This window comes from Macaca thibetana, chromosome 7 (assembly GCF_024542745.1).
Source record: "Macaca thibetana thibetana isolate TM-01 chromosome 7, ASM2454274v1, whole genome shotgun sequence".
Taxonomy (NCBI): domain Eukaryota; kingdom Metazoa; phylum Chordata; class Mammalia; order Primates; family Cercopithecidae; genus Macaca; species Macaca thibetana.
Window position 1 is genome coordinate 160,899,390 of NC_065584.1, and position 15,501 is coordinate 160,914,890.

The 15,501-nt window shown below is 43.3% G+C and overlaps 2 protein-coding genes across 7 annotated transcripts in view; one reads left to right on the forward strand and one right to left on the reverse strand.

The window, feature by feature from the left end:
* Positions 1–5,315, reverse strand: part of NRG4 (neuregulin 4) — a 123,683-nt gene extending 118,368 nt beyond the window's left edge. For 3 of the 4 annotated variants that reach the window (XR_007727689.1, XR_007727690.1, XM_050799917.1), the window contains exons 1-2: positions 5,152–5,315; positions 2,548–2,613 (exon numbers count right to left, since the gene is read on the reverse strand). The gene's annotated coding sequence lies outside the window, so the exon portion shown is untranslated. The remainder of the gene's footprint in view (positions 1–2,547; positions 2,614–5,151) is intronic. The other variant, XR_007727691.1, reaches the window with a different exon arrangement.
* Positions 5,316–5,337: 22 nt separating this feature from the next.
* Positions 5,338–15,501, forward strand: part of TMEM266 (transmembrane protein 266) — a 150,046-nt gene continuing 139,882 nt past the window's right edge. The window contains exon 1 of one of the 3 annotated variants that reach the window (XM_050799851.1): positions 5,338–5,517. The gene's annotated coding sequence lies outside the window, so the exon portion shown is untranslated. The remainder of the gene's footprint in view (positions 5,518–15,501) is intronic. The other 2 variants (XM_050799855.1, XM_050799853.1) reach the window with 2 other exon arrangements.

Here is a 15,501-nt window from a genome sequence, read left to right on the forward strand (position 1 = left end):
GATAAAATTATTTTTCAGTAATAATCATGAAATGAAACAATAGGAAAGAGACAGTGGAAATTGTCTTTTATTCAACTCCACTTATATACCAATAGAAAATAAAGTAAGTATTATAGTACAAAAAAGGAAATTGTAATGAAATTATCATTTTCAAAAAATAAAAAACACATGCCTACATACTGATTTGTTTGCAGTACGAAATAACATTATACCTCTTACTTTCTTGATGTCTTTTTTAGTTTTGAAGCAACTATTAACAATGAAAAAAGAAAAAAATCAAAGTTAAATGTATTATTTGAATTCAATTATTCAAGACGGGGCCGGGCACAGTAGCTCATGCCTATAATCCCCAGCACTTTAGGAGGCTGAGGTGGGTAGATCACTTGAAGTCAGGAGCTGGAGACTAGCCTGGCCAACACGGTGAAATCCTGTCCCTACTAAAAAAATAGAAAAATTAGCCAGGCTTGGTACCAGGCACCTGTAGTTCTAGCTACTCGGGAGGCTGAGGCAGGAGAATTTCTTGAACCGGGGAGGCGGAGACTACAGTGAGCCCAGATTGTGCCACTGCACTCCAACCTGGGCAACAGAGCAAAGCCCTGTCTCAAAAAAAATTATTCAAGAGGATACTTCCATGAAACAAAAATATTATACCTCAAAGTTTGCACTATGTTTCACTCTTAAATTTTATAAACAAACACTCTAAGTGGTCACATACAACAATGTTGAAGTAATCAAGTTCTGTTTCTTCATCCTTACAATCACTGTGCTACCATTGTTTACAAAGAATCTACTGTTTAAATGCAGGAATATGGACCATCAGGGTTGCAAACATGAACTGTGCCTAAAGTCTTGAATTACTCTGAACTTTTATGAGTTTACTTGGAAATATATACAATAACTGAGTCCATGTTTACTGAAGGACAATTGTATGAGTGGGAGTTCTCTAAATTAATTTCCATGTAGAGAACACTGTTTATTTTAAAAAATAATTAAAATATGGTGATTTAAAGTTTAAATTTGTATAGTGGCCGGACGCGGTGGCTCACGCCTGTAATCCCAGCACTTTGGGAGGCCGAGGCGGGTGGATCTCAAGGTCAGGAGATCGAGACCATCCTGGTGAACATGGTGAAACCCCATCTCTACTAAAAATACAAAAAATTAGCCAGCTGTGGTGGTGGGCGCCTGTAGTCCCAGCTGCTCGAGAGGCTGAGGCAGTAGGATGGTGTGAACCCGGGAGGCGGAGCTTGCAGTGAGCAGAGATTGCACCACGGCACTCCAACCTGGGTGACAGAGCCAGACTCTGTCTCAAAAAAAAAAAAAAAAAAAAAAAATTCATATACAGAAATAGTTTAAAATCCAGATCCATAAGAGATTTTTCATGGAGGACTATTTTATTATTGACACAGTTTAGAATTACTGGTACATAAAAATTACTGGAAATAAAAAACAGACTTTTAGTGCGTTTATTGTAGTTTAAATTCTTCACAGATAATGAGAATTACTATTGTCCATACCCAAGATCTACTGTTCTTATTGCCTCACTCTTAGTATTCCATTCAAGGTAAAATCTGCTCTAAGTACTCTTTGAAGAATGGGCTTGCTGCATTAAGTATTCTTAACCTACTTATGAGAAAACTTTACAATTAATTTTTATTGAGAGCCTACTGAGTCCATGGTATTATGTTTCGTATTGTATCCACACAGACTGCATGCACATGAATGTCACTAGTCAATCATTTTTGCTAAAGCCATCTCAGCAGGATTTTTTAAAAAAACAACTTAGCGGCCGGCCGGGCGGAGTGGCTCACACCTGTAATCCCAACCCTTTGGGAGGCCAAGGCAGGCAGACTTGAGATCTGGAGGTCAGGAGTTCGAGACCAGCCTGACGAACATGGAGAACACCCATCTCTACTTAAAAAAAAAAAAAAAAAGTTAGCTTAGTGTGTTGGTGCATGCCTGTAATGCCAGCTACTCAGGGAGGCTGGGGCAGGAGAATCACTTGAACCTGGGAGGCAGAGGTGAGCCGAGATCATGCCATTGCACTCCAGCCTGGGCAACAAGAGTGAAACTCCATCTCAAAAAAATAAATAAATAAAAATAAAAATAAAAAATGACTTAGATATTATTGTATGTACTCAAATTTAAAATAAATACCACACAAAGTCACATATATTCCATTTTTCAGGCTTTTACCAACTCAGATTGGCTTTCTACCTGTACATTCCAAATAAGAGAGATTATAACATTTAGAAGAGCTTTCAAAATATTAACATTTACATCATATTAACAATTTAAGGACTTTGGGCATTATTCAAATTTTCACTAATCACATGGCATCAGATTCATTTGTTCTATTTTCACAAGCAACTATCCCAAGAGAACAAAAGCTTTAACTCTGCTATCAATCTTTTTCAGACATTCACAGAATCAACATCATCTCTATCCTCCCATAATCTTGCAGCTACATACATGTACAAATGTTCCATTTATGTGATCCTGGTACTCTTGAAAAGGTAGTCTTTTTAACTAAAAGAAAATCTGACTTACCTCAAAAGGTATCTTGGTATGGGATAGAATGCCAACTACAGCCACGTTAGAAACAAACAGGTATGTCTGGCAAGAAAGTGATATACCAAGCTTAAACCCACAGTTCCACCACTGCTTTACAACTCTTATACTTTCCTGTTGCTACTAAGCTCCTTTACTCACAAAATTCCCTCCCATTAGTCACCTGCAGTGTACTGAAGCAGCACCTGTACTATTTATAGCTCCAGGATTCCCCCACCCTCTCCTGTCAATAAGAATCACCTGGGGCAGTTAAAAATAAAAATCACAAGCCAACCCCCTCATATTAGATTTCAAGGGGTTTGAAAGGAGGCTCCAGAATCCATTTTTTTTTTTTTTCTAATCAGCTGAATTTATGACTCACAGAATCTGATTTTAAGCAAGTGTTCCCAAGTGAGTCTTATAAGCCAGGTAAGTTCAAGAATAATGCTCCAAGTGAAAGTGAGATCTGTGGCAGATCTTCACAGTTCCTCTAGATTGATCAGCCTCAAGGGCTATCTGAAAACAAGAGAAGGCCCAGTTTGAAGAATGCAGAATGGCGTCTTGTCCACACTTAAGTTTTCAACACCCTAAAAAATTTATCAAAGTTAGATTTTAGTTTGGGGAGGTGCTGTGAAGTAGGACATCACCAGGGGGCAGCATACAGTTGACAAATTATACATGTTTTGGGATTTTTGACTTCACAGTACAACATGAAATGGTTGCACCTACAATTTCCATAAACTCGGATTACTCAGAAAAGGAAAAAACCCAGAACACCTAAAATACATAGGTAAACGTTATTAGCATGTAATTTTCAACACAATGGCTATTATATTATAAATAGCCATTGTAGAAAAAAATGTTTCCTTGAAGTAGCATGAACCCGAATTCAAAAATATTTTATTAGAATACAAAGATTCCTGGCAGAAATTTGAAGTGGTCTTCAAATTTCTCTCAGCAAGTTTCAAAATACTTGTCATAGTCAGAGTTAATTAGCGTTTCAACTGGATGCTTCTCAATAGTTTCAATCAAATCTTAAGTAGAGTTCTACTAAGGGGCAAAATGGAGTGGATAACAATTGGGGCAAGGTATGCCAAAGCTTTTTCTAAATAAAGTGTAGGTAGTTAAAATGCTGTCACCGACTGTCAGAAAACTATAGCTTCCCTCCCATGCATCCTCCATTAATTTTTCTTAACCCATCTCCACTTTCTCTTTTCTAGTCCGCATTTCTTCCGTCTAGAAATGTAGAAAAATCCTTTGGCAACCCAGGTAGCTTCTACAAGTATCATCTCCAAGTGTTTCTTCCTCTGAAATTCCGCCATTAGAGATTAGAGTTGAGGAGGAAATGCCGAAAGGCGAGGGAGGATCTGAAGAAATTTTACATTTTCCGTTTGCCAAAAGAAGATACTTCCTGTATAAATATTGCCGTATAATTCAAGACCCAGGGGCAATTCCAAGAGGTGGTTTTGATGTCCTTCAACTCTACCATTTCCATTATGTCCATTCTAAAAAAGCTACGGCAGAAAGAAAAGACAAAGGACATTCCTGGAAGGCCAACTGGACCTAACCAAATAAAAACACTTTAGAAGAGGTACAAGAATCAGAAATCAAGGCTATCTGCAGAGCCAAAAGCCATTCTGAAACTTCGTGTCCCAGAAACAAGGGTTTCCCATCTTTTCAAATATTTTAACATAAAAATGGCAACACCCTATAGGAAAATGGCTATATTTTTAGCAAGAATTGGTGAAGACCAACGATAACAAGCTACTATGAATCTAGAAGCTGCTTAAATGGCCGTATTCACAGCAGACCCTGCAGGCACTAATTAGAAAGAGTTGTACACATTACGTGTGACGGCTTTTTTTTTTTTTTTTTTTAACGACAGAGAATATCTGTGGGTGCATCCACATTGCTCAATGACTCCGCTTAACCCACCGGGTAACTGGGAACCATAGCCCCAGGACAGGCTTCTCCACCGGGGCGAAGCTGCCTCCACGGGGCGCAATGTTACTCTTTATGCATCAAGCACAGATACACATACAGCACATACGCAGGTCGACAGTGTATCTGTGGTACTGGAATTTCATGGGGAAAGGAGATGGGGGCGTGTAAAAAGCCCTTTTAAGAGTCAGATAACGAAAAAGAGAAAAAGAGGAGAAACACTGTCCTACAATGGTCCTGAGCTGAGGCCATCAAATGAATGTACTGACAGGTATTTTTCTCGCAGGCAGCCGACTGAGAGTCAAGGGGCTCTGACTGTGCTATGACTCCGGCCACACAGAGAGACGCGTTTTCCCCTCGGTGGCCTCCTAGCGTAGGGGGCACTGCGTGCCGTCCTCTCCCTCACCGGGCGCCCCGCGCTGATGAAATGGAGCAACTGGGAAAGTGCTCTGAAAACTGCAAAGCGCTGCGCCAAAGCGACGGGAGGTTCCCATTCTCAGCAGTACGAAATCCCCCGGGGGTCCTCCCCGTGAGACGCCCTCGGCCTCCGCACTTGTTGCTTCTGCGCCCCGCCTGCCTCCCTGTCAGACCCACCCTTCGCGGCCCCCTCGCCTCTCCACACGCTCGCACTCAGGTCCCGAGCCTGCCCCGCGACCCCCTCACCCATGCCACGAAGCCCGCGCTCTGCGTGGCAGCCCTGGAGATGGACGAGCCACCGCCTCCGCCCCCTGCCCAGCTCTGGCCGCCAGCCCCTGCCCGCCGACGCCGCGGTTTCCTAGACAGCCGCGCCACCGTTCCGCAGCCTCGGGAGCGCGCGCGCGCGCGGCCGGCGGGAGGCGAGGGCGCAGGCGCGGGCCCGGCCAAGCCGCCGGCGCGAGGCCGCGCGCGCGCCCCCGAGCGCGGTGGGCGGAGGGGCGGAGGGAGCGGCAGGGCCGCGAGGGGGCGGGGGGGCGGAGAGGGGAGCCCCGGGAGCGCGAGCCGAGGCCGGCGCCGCTGCAGAGCCGAGCGAATCCCGAGCCCGGGCAGCAGGTATGTGTCCTCGCAGCCGGCCGCGGCCGGAGCTTCCCTTGCCTCACTGCCCGAGTCCTGTGGTCGGGGCGGGGGGTGGGGGGACCGGTCAAGGTTTGCAGGATGCGTGCTTGGAAGGGGCTGGGATCTTGCCGCTGACCTTCATCCCCCTGGCCGGGGGAGCCAGGCGAGGGTGCGTGGGGCAGCCCAGGGCTTCAGCTCCAGCCTGGGGACCTGCTTCTTGTCACATGCTTCTTATTTATTTTTGCAAAGTGCCCTGGTTCGGGTCCAGCTGCAGATGCCTTACCTCCCATTCTTTGCCTCCGTGTGCCATCTTGCATTTATTAATAAAACATGCAAGCTGGAGGGGGGGGTTACTGCTGGGGGGAATCCCATTGCAGTATGGCAGGCGGGCGCCTATTTTCGGTTTTCAGACGTGGTATAGAGGTGGAAATCCCACACCCTGAGGATTTGTGGCTTGCTTGGTCGTGACCACTTCCTAGTGGGCTTTCCCGGTTTGTCGGGAGGTGCTTCAGCGGCAGGATGGGCTGTCTGGAAGGGATGGTGGGTTTTCACCGTCAGGCCAGAATCCCCTTCAGGGGATAGGTGCAAGCTAGGGCAGGCAGTTCCCTGCTTGCTAACTTGCCAGGGAGTCTTAAACCTAGAAAATTGTCTCCCTTGATGGCCGAGAAAAGGCCTTCAGCAGAATTCCTGGGACTTACATACTCAAACTCATTACGGTTTTGCATCTGAACATTACTAAAGCTAGCCACCTGTTGGAAGTCAGACCCCATGAAAGCCCCCATAATCTAGCTCACCCATCCCTGTTTCACAGTCACCAATACTGAGCTAGCAATAGGCCCATATGGGTTCCTTCTATCCTCTTTAATGCTGCTTGGCTTTTGTTTCTTTTAAAATAAAACCTACCTATGATTTGATGCCCTATATGTTAGAGGTTGAAATTGTATGATTTGTTTATGTTCCGTACACCTGTCACATCATATCCTAAAGACTGAATTTCTCTTCAGGGCATGTGTTTATTTCCCTGGCTTTTCACCTTGCTTTGAGCAACAGTGGGGAAAGTGGGATGTATATAACTGCTTGCCTCCTCCCCCAAATACCTCAACCCTAAAATATTGTGACGAAAAGAATAGTAACAGCTAGAAGCAAAAAATGAAAATGGTTATCACAAGATGTTGGGATATGACAGCTGAACCGTAATTGCTTCTAAAATGTGGTCACAGTGCCACATCTAATCACGAGAAGGACACGGTTCTAAAATGTTCACATGTATCAGGTACTGAGCTAAAACTATTTGTGTATGATCTCATTTAGTCCTCATAACAAACCTCTTGTGTCCATGTTGAAGATGAACAAGCTAGGACTTAGAAAGGTTAACTGACTTGCCCAAGGTCACACAGTCAGGGACAGGGTAAGGATGCAAACTCAAGCGCATGGGGATACTGGAGGTGAGGAGCCCTGAGGGGGCTTTTCCTCCAGGTGTGGCTGCTCCATGTACCTTTTCATTAAAATCAAGCTTATGCATGAGCACATTAGCTTGGATCCGATTTTCCATTTCATAGATTCTACACCAACTTTGTGGCTTTCCAGTAAGAAAAGCTATTTTTTCACAATGGGTCGGTATGGAATTTTTTGAGGTGGCACTAAACCTATAAAAAGCGGGGTCCAAGATGTGCTTCCATTTAATTCTCCCACACAAGGAGTTGAGTTTAAAAAGTTGTTTCCCTCCAGATTTAAACTCATAAAATGTATATGCATTAAATAGAATGAATCACTCCCATTTTCCATTATTGCATCCCACCCTACCCTTCTTGCTGCCCTGCACACTGTCTTCTGGTCTTACTGCCAGTCATCAGAGCAACATTGTCTATCACACTTGCCTGTGAATGCCTTAATGGGAGGAAGAAATCCATACCAGCCATGGATCACAATCCAGTCTCTCTATGATTGTAGCAATTATGCATTCAAAGTTCTTGGAATCTGTGCATTCAGCTATGGATGTGTATTTAATCATTTTTTAAAGTGCATTATTATAATGCAGGTATTGGATTACTGGATTTTGTTAAACATTCCTAGCAGTTCTCATGGACTTAGAAATTGCTGTAGTTGCATCAGTGAAAATTCACCCAGTGGGGCTAATAGCTTTTCTACTCAGGTCACATAGTTGAGATAGTGGTGAGAAAGGTATAGGTGAATAGAAGGAATTATTTGGAAAGTATATCCCATGCAAATAATAACTTTTAATTATAAATTGATGAATAATATTAAGTAGAAAATATGACTATCTCTTTTAATTCTATAAGCTCTTTTTTTCTTTGTCAGTGTGATTGGTTTTAGAGTACCATGATGTTACAATTTTCATTACACTGTGTTATTTTGAAACAGTATAGCAGTTTGTACATAGCATTCTTGCCTCCTGGGAAACACTCAGTTTAGGAAGAGCACATTCCCTGGTGTTTACAGAAATGCTGAGACAGGATCTTTCTGTCTTGGGGATTTCCAGTCTATGATCAGATAAACTCAAGAGGAGTCCTGATGTTACTGGGCAAGAAGCAGAAAACCAGAGGTGCTACTTGATTTCTGGGGAGGAAATGAATTTTCCTATGGGGAGCATCACTATCTTCCTCAGTTGGGAATCTCATGATTGAAGAGTTTGAGAAACTGACTAGTCTGCTGTCTTCCATTCAAGCAGGATTTCATTTAATGCAGAGCTGAGAAGGCTTTATCGTGCAAAGGCCAATTCAGGAAATGTAAAAATGTTTCTGGACTACTTTTTTTTTTTCTCTTGAAACATATATTTAAACTGGGGAAGTCATATAGGAAACTTTTAACGCTTAAGCATTATTTTTTTTAATTCCCTTCATGAGAGTTGTTTGGGAGAGTGGGAGAAAAGTTTTCCAAGCTATGAAACTCACATGTCTTGTGGTGACTGATTATAATGAGTATTTTAGTACATTGTTGAATAAGACACTAAGAACTGGGATATTTGTTTTTCCTTGATCGACCTTGTAAGCTACTTCATTGTGAAATGTGTTTTTTCTTAAAGTATTTCTTAATTTAGTATTCTTTAAAATGAGATTTTTTTTCAGTTGTTGACAATCTTGAATCACAAAAGAAGTTTCCAGATTACTTTGAAATACTTGATTTTCATCAGTCTCTCTTTCTCTGCTTGGCAGCCATAGTAAGGGTTTTCATTTTCTTTAGAAAGTGGTTCACTTTCCATCATCTTTCAAACAGACCCAGTGGGAGTTCACATGTTAACCAAGCATACCTATCCCAGGACCTTCTCCTGTGGTCCAGGTGTCATCTAAGAACCTAAGGCTCCCTTTGGCCCTTTTTGCACTCAGTTTCCCCATAGAGAAGATGTAAGAGTTGGATCACACCAGGTGGGCTTGGGTGCAGGGTGGGATGGAGGTTACTCAGGACCAGGAGGTCAATTCTCCTGCACCAGCACAAGCCTATATTGTGATTTCTGCTTGCCAGTGTAATATGTGCTCATTGTAAAATGTTCAAACATTACAGAAATATAGAAGGTAGAAGCTCAGTAGTCCAACTTTTTGGTAATCTTACCCTTCAGCACTGACCACCACTAACAGTTTGGTGTGGATTCCTCCAGATATTTGAATGCAGAAACTAAAATATTCCTGTTTTCCAACAATACATAGATGTATACTGTTTTGCAGTTTGTTTTCTTGCACTTGGACCTCTTGGAAGCCCTTGAATGGCATACTTTTAGACATCTTTTACTCAATTGCATTGGGAGCTAGATGAGAGGAGCCCTGTAAACCAGGGGAAGAGGAGAGGAGCTGATGTTTGGTGGGTAGGAACATGTCATGTGCTGTGTCCTGTGATAGGAAGTTTCACATCCCATATTGCAGTGACCACCCTTTATGGTCAACTGTTTATATATAAGAATGGGGGAGCCCAAGGTAAATGACCTAAGGGGCAGAGCTGACATCTGAGCTCAGGTCAGCATAGCTCAAACTCTGGACTCATTCCCTTTTGCACTCTGACTGCAGGATGAAGCACTCTCTGCCCCATAGTTCTCTGGCCTCCCGTCCTATTCTGGTCCATCCACACTGGCTTCTTTGCTGTTCCTCCTGCCCCCAGGCCCTTAGCACTAATGGTTTTCTTCCCTGGAATACTCTTCCCACAGGTGTCTTCATGGTCCCTCACCTCATTTCAGCTTTGCTCAAAGTCTAACCACTCCTTTAAAAGTATCCCCACTCCCACAGCATCCTATTCCTTCTCCCTGTCTTGCTTTTATTCATAGCACCTTCTAGCATACTATATTAATTAGTTGTTAAGTTTATTGCCCATCTCCCCCATGGAATTAATGCTCCAAAGGGCAGGGGTTCTGTCTATTTTGTTCACTCCTCCAACTCTGGTACTGTAAAAAAAGAACCAACAAATCACTATGGCATCCTTGAATCTTTCCAGCTTCCCACACTTTTTGTTTTTGTTAGTCCTTACTGTTCTCTGTAGTGAGCAGTGAAACCTCTAAAATGCAAAAACTTTATGTATTGTTTGGGGGAAAAACAAGAAAGTGGAGAAGAATCGGGAAAGATCTGGCTTACTCTTGAGCTGGTGTTGGGGAGAGAGGAACCTGTAAAGATGGGAAAAAAGTCACCTGAGGGTTGGGATGTGTGATGAGGCAGCAAATGGTATGTGGGGAGATGGCCTGGGATGGAGAAGAAATCTGCATGGGTTCCCCTGTAATGGGGATGCATAATGTTTTTGAAGAACTTCCAAAGGAGACTCTGGATTCCTTCAGCCAACCATCAACTGTCCCAGTGGCCTGAGTCACTAGAAAGGAAAAGGAATCTATGGTCATTCCTACTGGCTTTTCACACAGACAGGTAAATCCTTGCAGTGCCTGCATTATTAGCCTGTTGCATTTTTTAAACATTAAATACCTGTTGGTGTCATCCCTGTTTGAGCCAGGGTCTGAGAGTTCATTGCCAAAGCACTTACCCAATGTGTCTGAGAAGCATCACAGCCTGAGATCTCTTTGGCATAAGCAGTCCCAGGAAGGACTCTACATATGTCTTTCATGCATCTATTGTTTGCAGTAGTTTTTGAGCTGCAGCAAAATCATAGGCACTTTGGGGACTGATTCATCTGTAGAACACTTTAGAATGGACTACACTGGGATGCTAAAGGGCGTTCATGGTTTTCGGAAGCCTGGGAGAAACTGCTCTTCAGCCTCGGAGAGGCCTCCTCTCTTCCTCCCGGATGGCTCTAATTGCTGCCCTAGGCAGTCTGAATTACCCGCCAGGAGAGGATTTCCCCTTCAAAAAACACAGCCCCCCTAAAACTGCTTTTGATTTGTAATAGAAACTACTTAGTAGCTAGGACAGAGGCTGATAACTCCTATTCCCAGAACTCATTAAAACAAGGAATTTTAATAAGTATTTTTGCCCTTTGCAGCCCAGGTTTTTGGAAGTCCAGGCAGCTGTTCTCCAGATTTCACTGTCAAGCCATAACACATGCAGTGCTTCAGCTTCTTTCCCTTGCCTCAAAACAGGTCTGAAGCAAGTTATTTTATCTATGATTATCTCACACTATCCCACCCTGGTTATACAATTGCCATTTTGTCCAGCCAATACAATGCATAAGGCCAATTAACCTTCTGCCCATGACAGTTTCCTTTGAAATAGTCAAATCTTTGTATTTTACCTGAATTTGATGCAGGACTTTTAAAAAACAAGTTCTATGACACTTGCTAATTCTCCTTTAACTATGACTCCTAAAATTTGTTAGCTTTGCCCATCAAAACAAAAGAACAAAGTGAAATATATTGCAATTCCTCAATAAATAAAAGGTTTCATTGTTTTGGGAGATAGTCTCAAAAGAAAAGCTTGGAAATTTCTCTCCCATCTCTCCCTGTCTTTTCATTGTCAGTTTCTACACAAGGTTCTATCTACTATCACTCCCTTTCTTGATGCTCTGCAAGGAGCTCCTGCCCCCACCCCTCTACTGAAACAGAACTCTTAAAGGTCACCGGTGATTGCCTAATATAAATCCAATGGCTGTTTCTCAGATTTCGTTCATGATGGCTCAGCAACATCTGACCCCATTGACTTCCTCTACTCCTTGAAATGCTGTCTGTCGGCAGCTCCTTCCTAGCGGTGTCCGTGTCTATCTAGTCTCTCCTCTGCTGTCATCCTTCCTGTTCTATCAAGAGGCAGTCTGAAGTGGTTAAGAGTGTGGGCTCTGCCTATGATGTGAATCCTGGCTCTGGTACTTGCAAGAGTAGCTTTGAGTAGGTGATTTAACCCTCGTACCTCAGTGTCCTCATCGGTAAAATGGGGAGAAGAATAGCTATGGCAGAGGATTAAATAGTATGCTTAGTAAAGGGTAAGCACCCAACAAATGCTATTTTTTTAATCATATAACTTCCTGTGTAGATGACTGTAACTTCAGGATAAAACCCTAATGCCTCCCTCTGGCCAACAGGACCTCTAAGATCCAGCTCTCATTTAGTTTGCTTATACCTCAGACCGTCCCCAGTATGTGTCCACTTCTGAGGCTTTGTCCCTTTGCACTCCCCACTCAACCACCCTCACCTCTTCCTATTCTGCCCCTCCTTCCCTGGCCAGAGGAGGGAAGAATGCCGAGGGCGGCCCCTGCCCAGAAACCACCAAGCACAGCCTGCTTTGTAACAGAAGACAGCCTCCCTTGGGCATGGAGCCTATCTCTCTCAGACAGAGTATGAATTACTTAAGGACACCAGCTGTGATTTATACTTTTAAAAAATGTCTTCCTCAGCATTTAGCACTATAACTTTACACATAGTGGGAATTTAACTCATATCTTTTAACTGCCAAAACATTATAGTTTTACTTGGCCCTTCCAAAATCCTTTTTCCTCCTAAATTGAAACCTGTATTGATCAGTCCTGGAGCTCATGTAAGCTTGATTTGGGATAATTAAGTCAACACCACAGGGAGAGTTACCCATGTCAGAACCTTTTTGGAACTAGGAGGGATATATAGAAATAATTGAATTAATGGGAGCACAGGGAATAATTTAATGCTTTTAAAAAGTAGCTTGAAATCCTACCAACCTATAAAGCTGTTAGAATTGTTAAGAAGTGTTTATAAGTTTTTTTCTATACACTCTACTCTCAGAATAAAATGAGCTGTAAAGCTGTGAGTAGCAAATCTATCAACCCTTCAGACCTTTCTGTAGGCCTGCTCCTGAGCCACTGTGTTCTAGTCCTGCTTGCTTTCTCCTTCCTGCCCTGGTGAAGAGGACATTGAAGCTGGATGAAAATCAAAGGAAGGGCTGCCTACTTAAAAAAAAAAAAAAAAAAAAAATTAACCCCTTTATTGGCGTTGTGAGTTGGCCTGGCAAAGACAGCCTAAGTTTTCATCGGCATCTGCTGTGTGTGTCCCTGGGGTCATGAAGAGTGCCAGAGCTGTGCTGCCAGTATAACAGCTTCCCACCCCACAACCCTGGAAGCCACGAAGGACCATATGCTTTGCATCTTCAGATTCTGTAGCAGAGTTTCTCAACTTCAACACTGTTGACACATGGGGCCAGGTAATTCTTTGTTGCAGGGGCTGTCCTGTGCATTGTAGGATATTTAGCAGCATCCCTGACCCTTACCCACTAGATGCCACTGATACTACCACGACTACCCCCCAGCCTCAGTGGTGACAACCAAAAATGTCTCCAGAAATTGCCACATGTCCCCTGGGGCACAAAGTCACCCCCATTTGAGAACCATTCTCCATAGGATCAATACAGAAAACTCAGCATCTTTCTAGTTTGTAGAATACAGAACTAAGATAGTTTGGGTCAAATGAAGATGAAGATTGGGTTATAATATACCTGAAAGGTAAATTTGGGTTTGAAATTACACAGAGAAGGAAAATTTAGAGTCTATAAGCAGTTGTAGGTTATGTCATAAGGAGATGTAAACAAATTACAGAAATGCAGACCATCTTCTTACTCCTAAAGGTCTCAGGTCTAGAGTTGTATCCCCTCCAAAAAAATATATATGTTGAAGTCCTAACCCCCAATGTGACTTAGTCCTGACCCACAATGTGACTTACCAGGAGATAGGGTCTTTATGAGATAATAAAGGATAAATGATGTCGTAAGGGTGGGTTCCTAATCTGATAGTACTGTACCCTTATAAAAAGAGGAAGAAAGATACATATCTCTCTCTCCTGCTTCCATGTGAGGACACAGTGAGAATGTGGCTGTCTGCAAGCCAGGAAGAGAGCCCTTACCAGAACTTGACCATGCTGGCATCCTGATCTAGGACTTCCAGCCTCCAGAACCGTAACAAAATAACTTTCTGTTGTTTAAGCCACCCAATCGATGATATTCTGTTATGGCAGCCTGCACTAACTAATACATCTAACATCCTTGTTGTACAGATGAAGAAACCAGGTCCAGACAGGTAGACTTGCAAGAGGTTAAGCTACTAATGAGTGGCAGGGCTGGAACGTAGCACTTATGCTTCCTGACTCCTAGCCCAGTGTACATTCTCCTTCCCACACTTTCTCCAGTCATATGATCCTCTTATTTATCATCTCTAGATCCTACAGCACATCACTTCTGTGAGCATCAGGGTCCTTATGCTTGCCCTGTTTATCTCAGGATTGTTGCAAGGATCAGTGACATAGTAGAAAAAAGATAGTTTAAGTTTCCAAACTACAAAATATTTTACAAACACGTCATACTCAACTCAGATTCGGCCTAGTTGGCAAGAATCTATCTGCCTCTGGAAATTGTAAGTCTAGTCAAGTACGTAGCTCTGTGAGGTCACACTAGGCTAGGTCGACTCATGGGTGGGTTGGCTGTTGGCTGTAGGAAATAGATCAAAGGACAGAGAAGGCAGGAGGAGATAGGGCCTAGTTTGGTGATGAACCACCTCAAGCGAGATGATTGCTCTTCTCTTTGGTTGAGTTGTAAAAGCTGAGGTTGATATGAGTTTGCATAGTAAGAAGAATGTTCCTCTTAAAAAGGACAGACTATCAGAGCTGGAGGACACCTTAAGAGCTCAAGGTACCAGCCAGAGTCTCTGGTGTTAAGCAACAGAAACATACCCGGTGGGCTGGGCGTGGTGGCTCACACCTGTAATCCCAGCATTTTGGCCAGCCAAGGCAGGTGGATTATCTGAGGTCAGGAATTTGAGATCAGCCTGGTCAACATGGTGAAACCCCATCTCTACTAAATACAAAAAATTAGCGGGGCATGGTGGCACATGCCTATAGTCACAGCTACTCGGGAGGCAGAGGCAGGAGAATTGCTTGAACCCGAGAGGTGGAGTTTGCAGTGAGCCAAGATCATGCCACTGCACTCCAACCTGGGCAGCAGAGTGAGGCTCCGTCTCAAAAAATAAAAAAAATAAAAAAAATAAGGAAAGGAAAAAAAAAAAACAAAAAAACCTACCCTGAGGAACTTCAGCAGTAATGACAATTTATAAGCTATAAAATATTATACAATCGTAGGCCGGGCGCGGTGGCTCAAGCCTGTAATCCCAGCACTTTGGGAGGCCGAGACGGGCGGATCACAAGGTCAGGAGATCGAGACCATCCTGGCTAACACGGCGAAACCCCGTCTCTACTAAAAACACACAAAAAAAATTAGCCGGGCGAGGTGGCGGCGCCTGTGGTCCCAGCTACTCGGGAGGCTGAGGCAGGAGAATGGCGGGAACCCGGGAGGCAGAGCTTGCAGTGAGCTGAGATCTGGCCACTGTACCCCAGCCTGGGCGACAGAGCGAGACTCCGTCTCAAAAAAAAAAAAAAATTATACAATTGTAAATACCATTCTCAGATCAACTTTTTTTTGCATTTATTGAGTATTATGCAACCTTTATTGCATTTATTGAATAGTCATAATATTGAAGTAGATCAGGAAGGAATGTGTTTATCTGGGAGTAAGAAAATCTGAAAAACAGTGGCTTAAATAGGTGAATGTCTTATTTTCCTTGTGTAATAAGTCTAGAGGCAGGAATCCAAGGCTT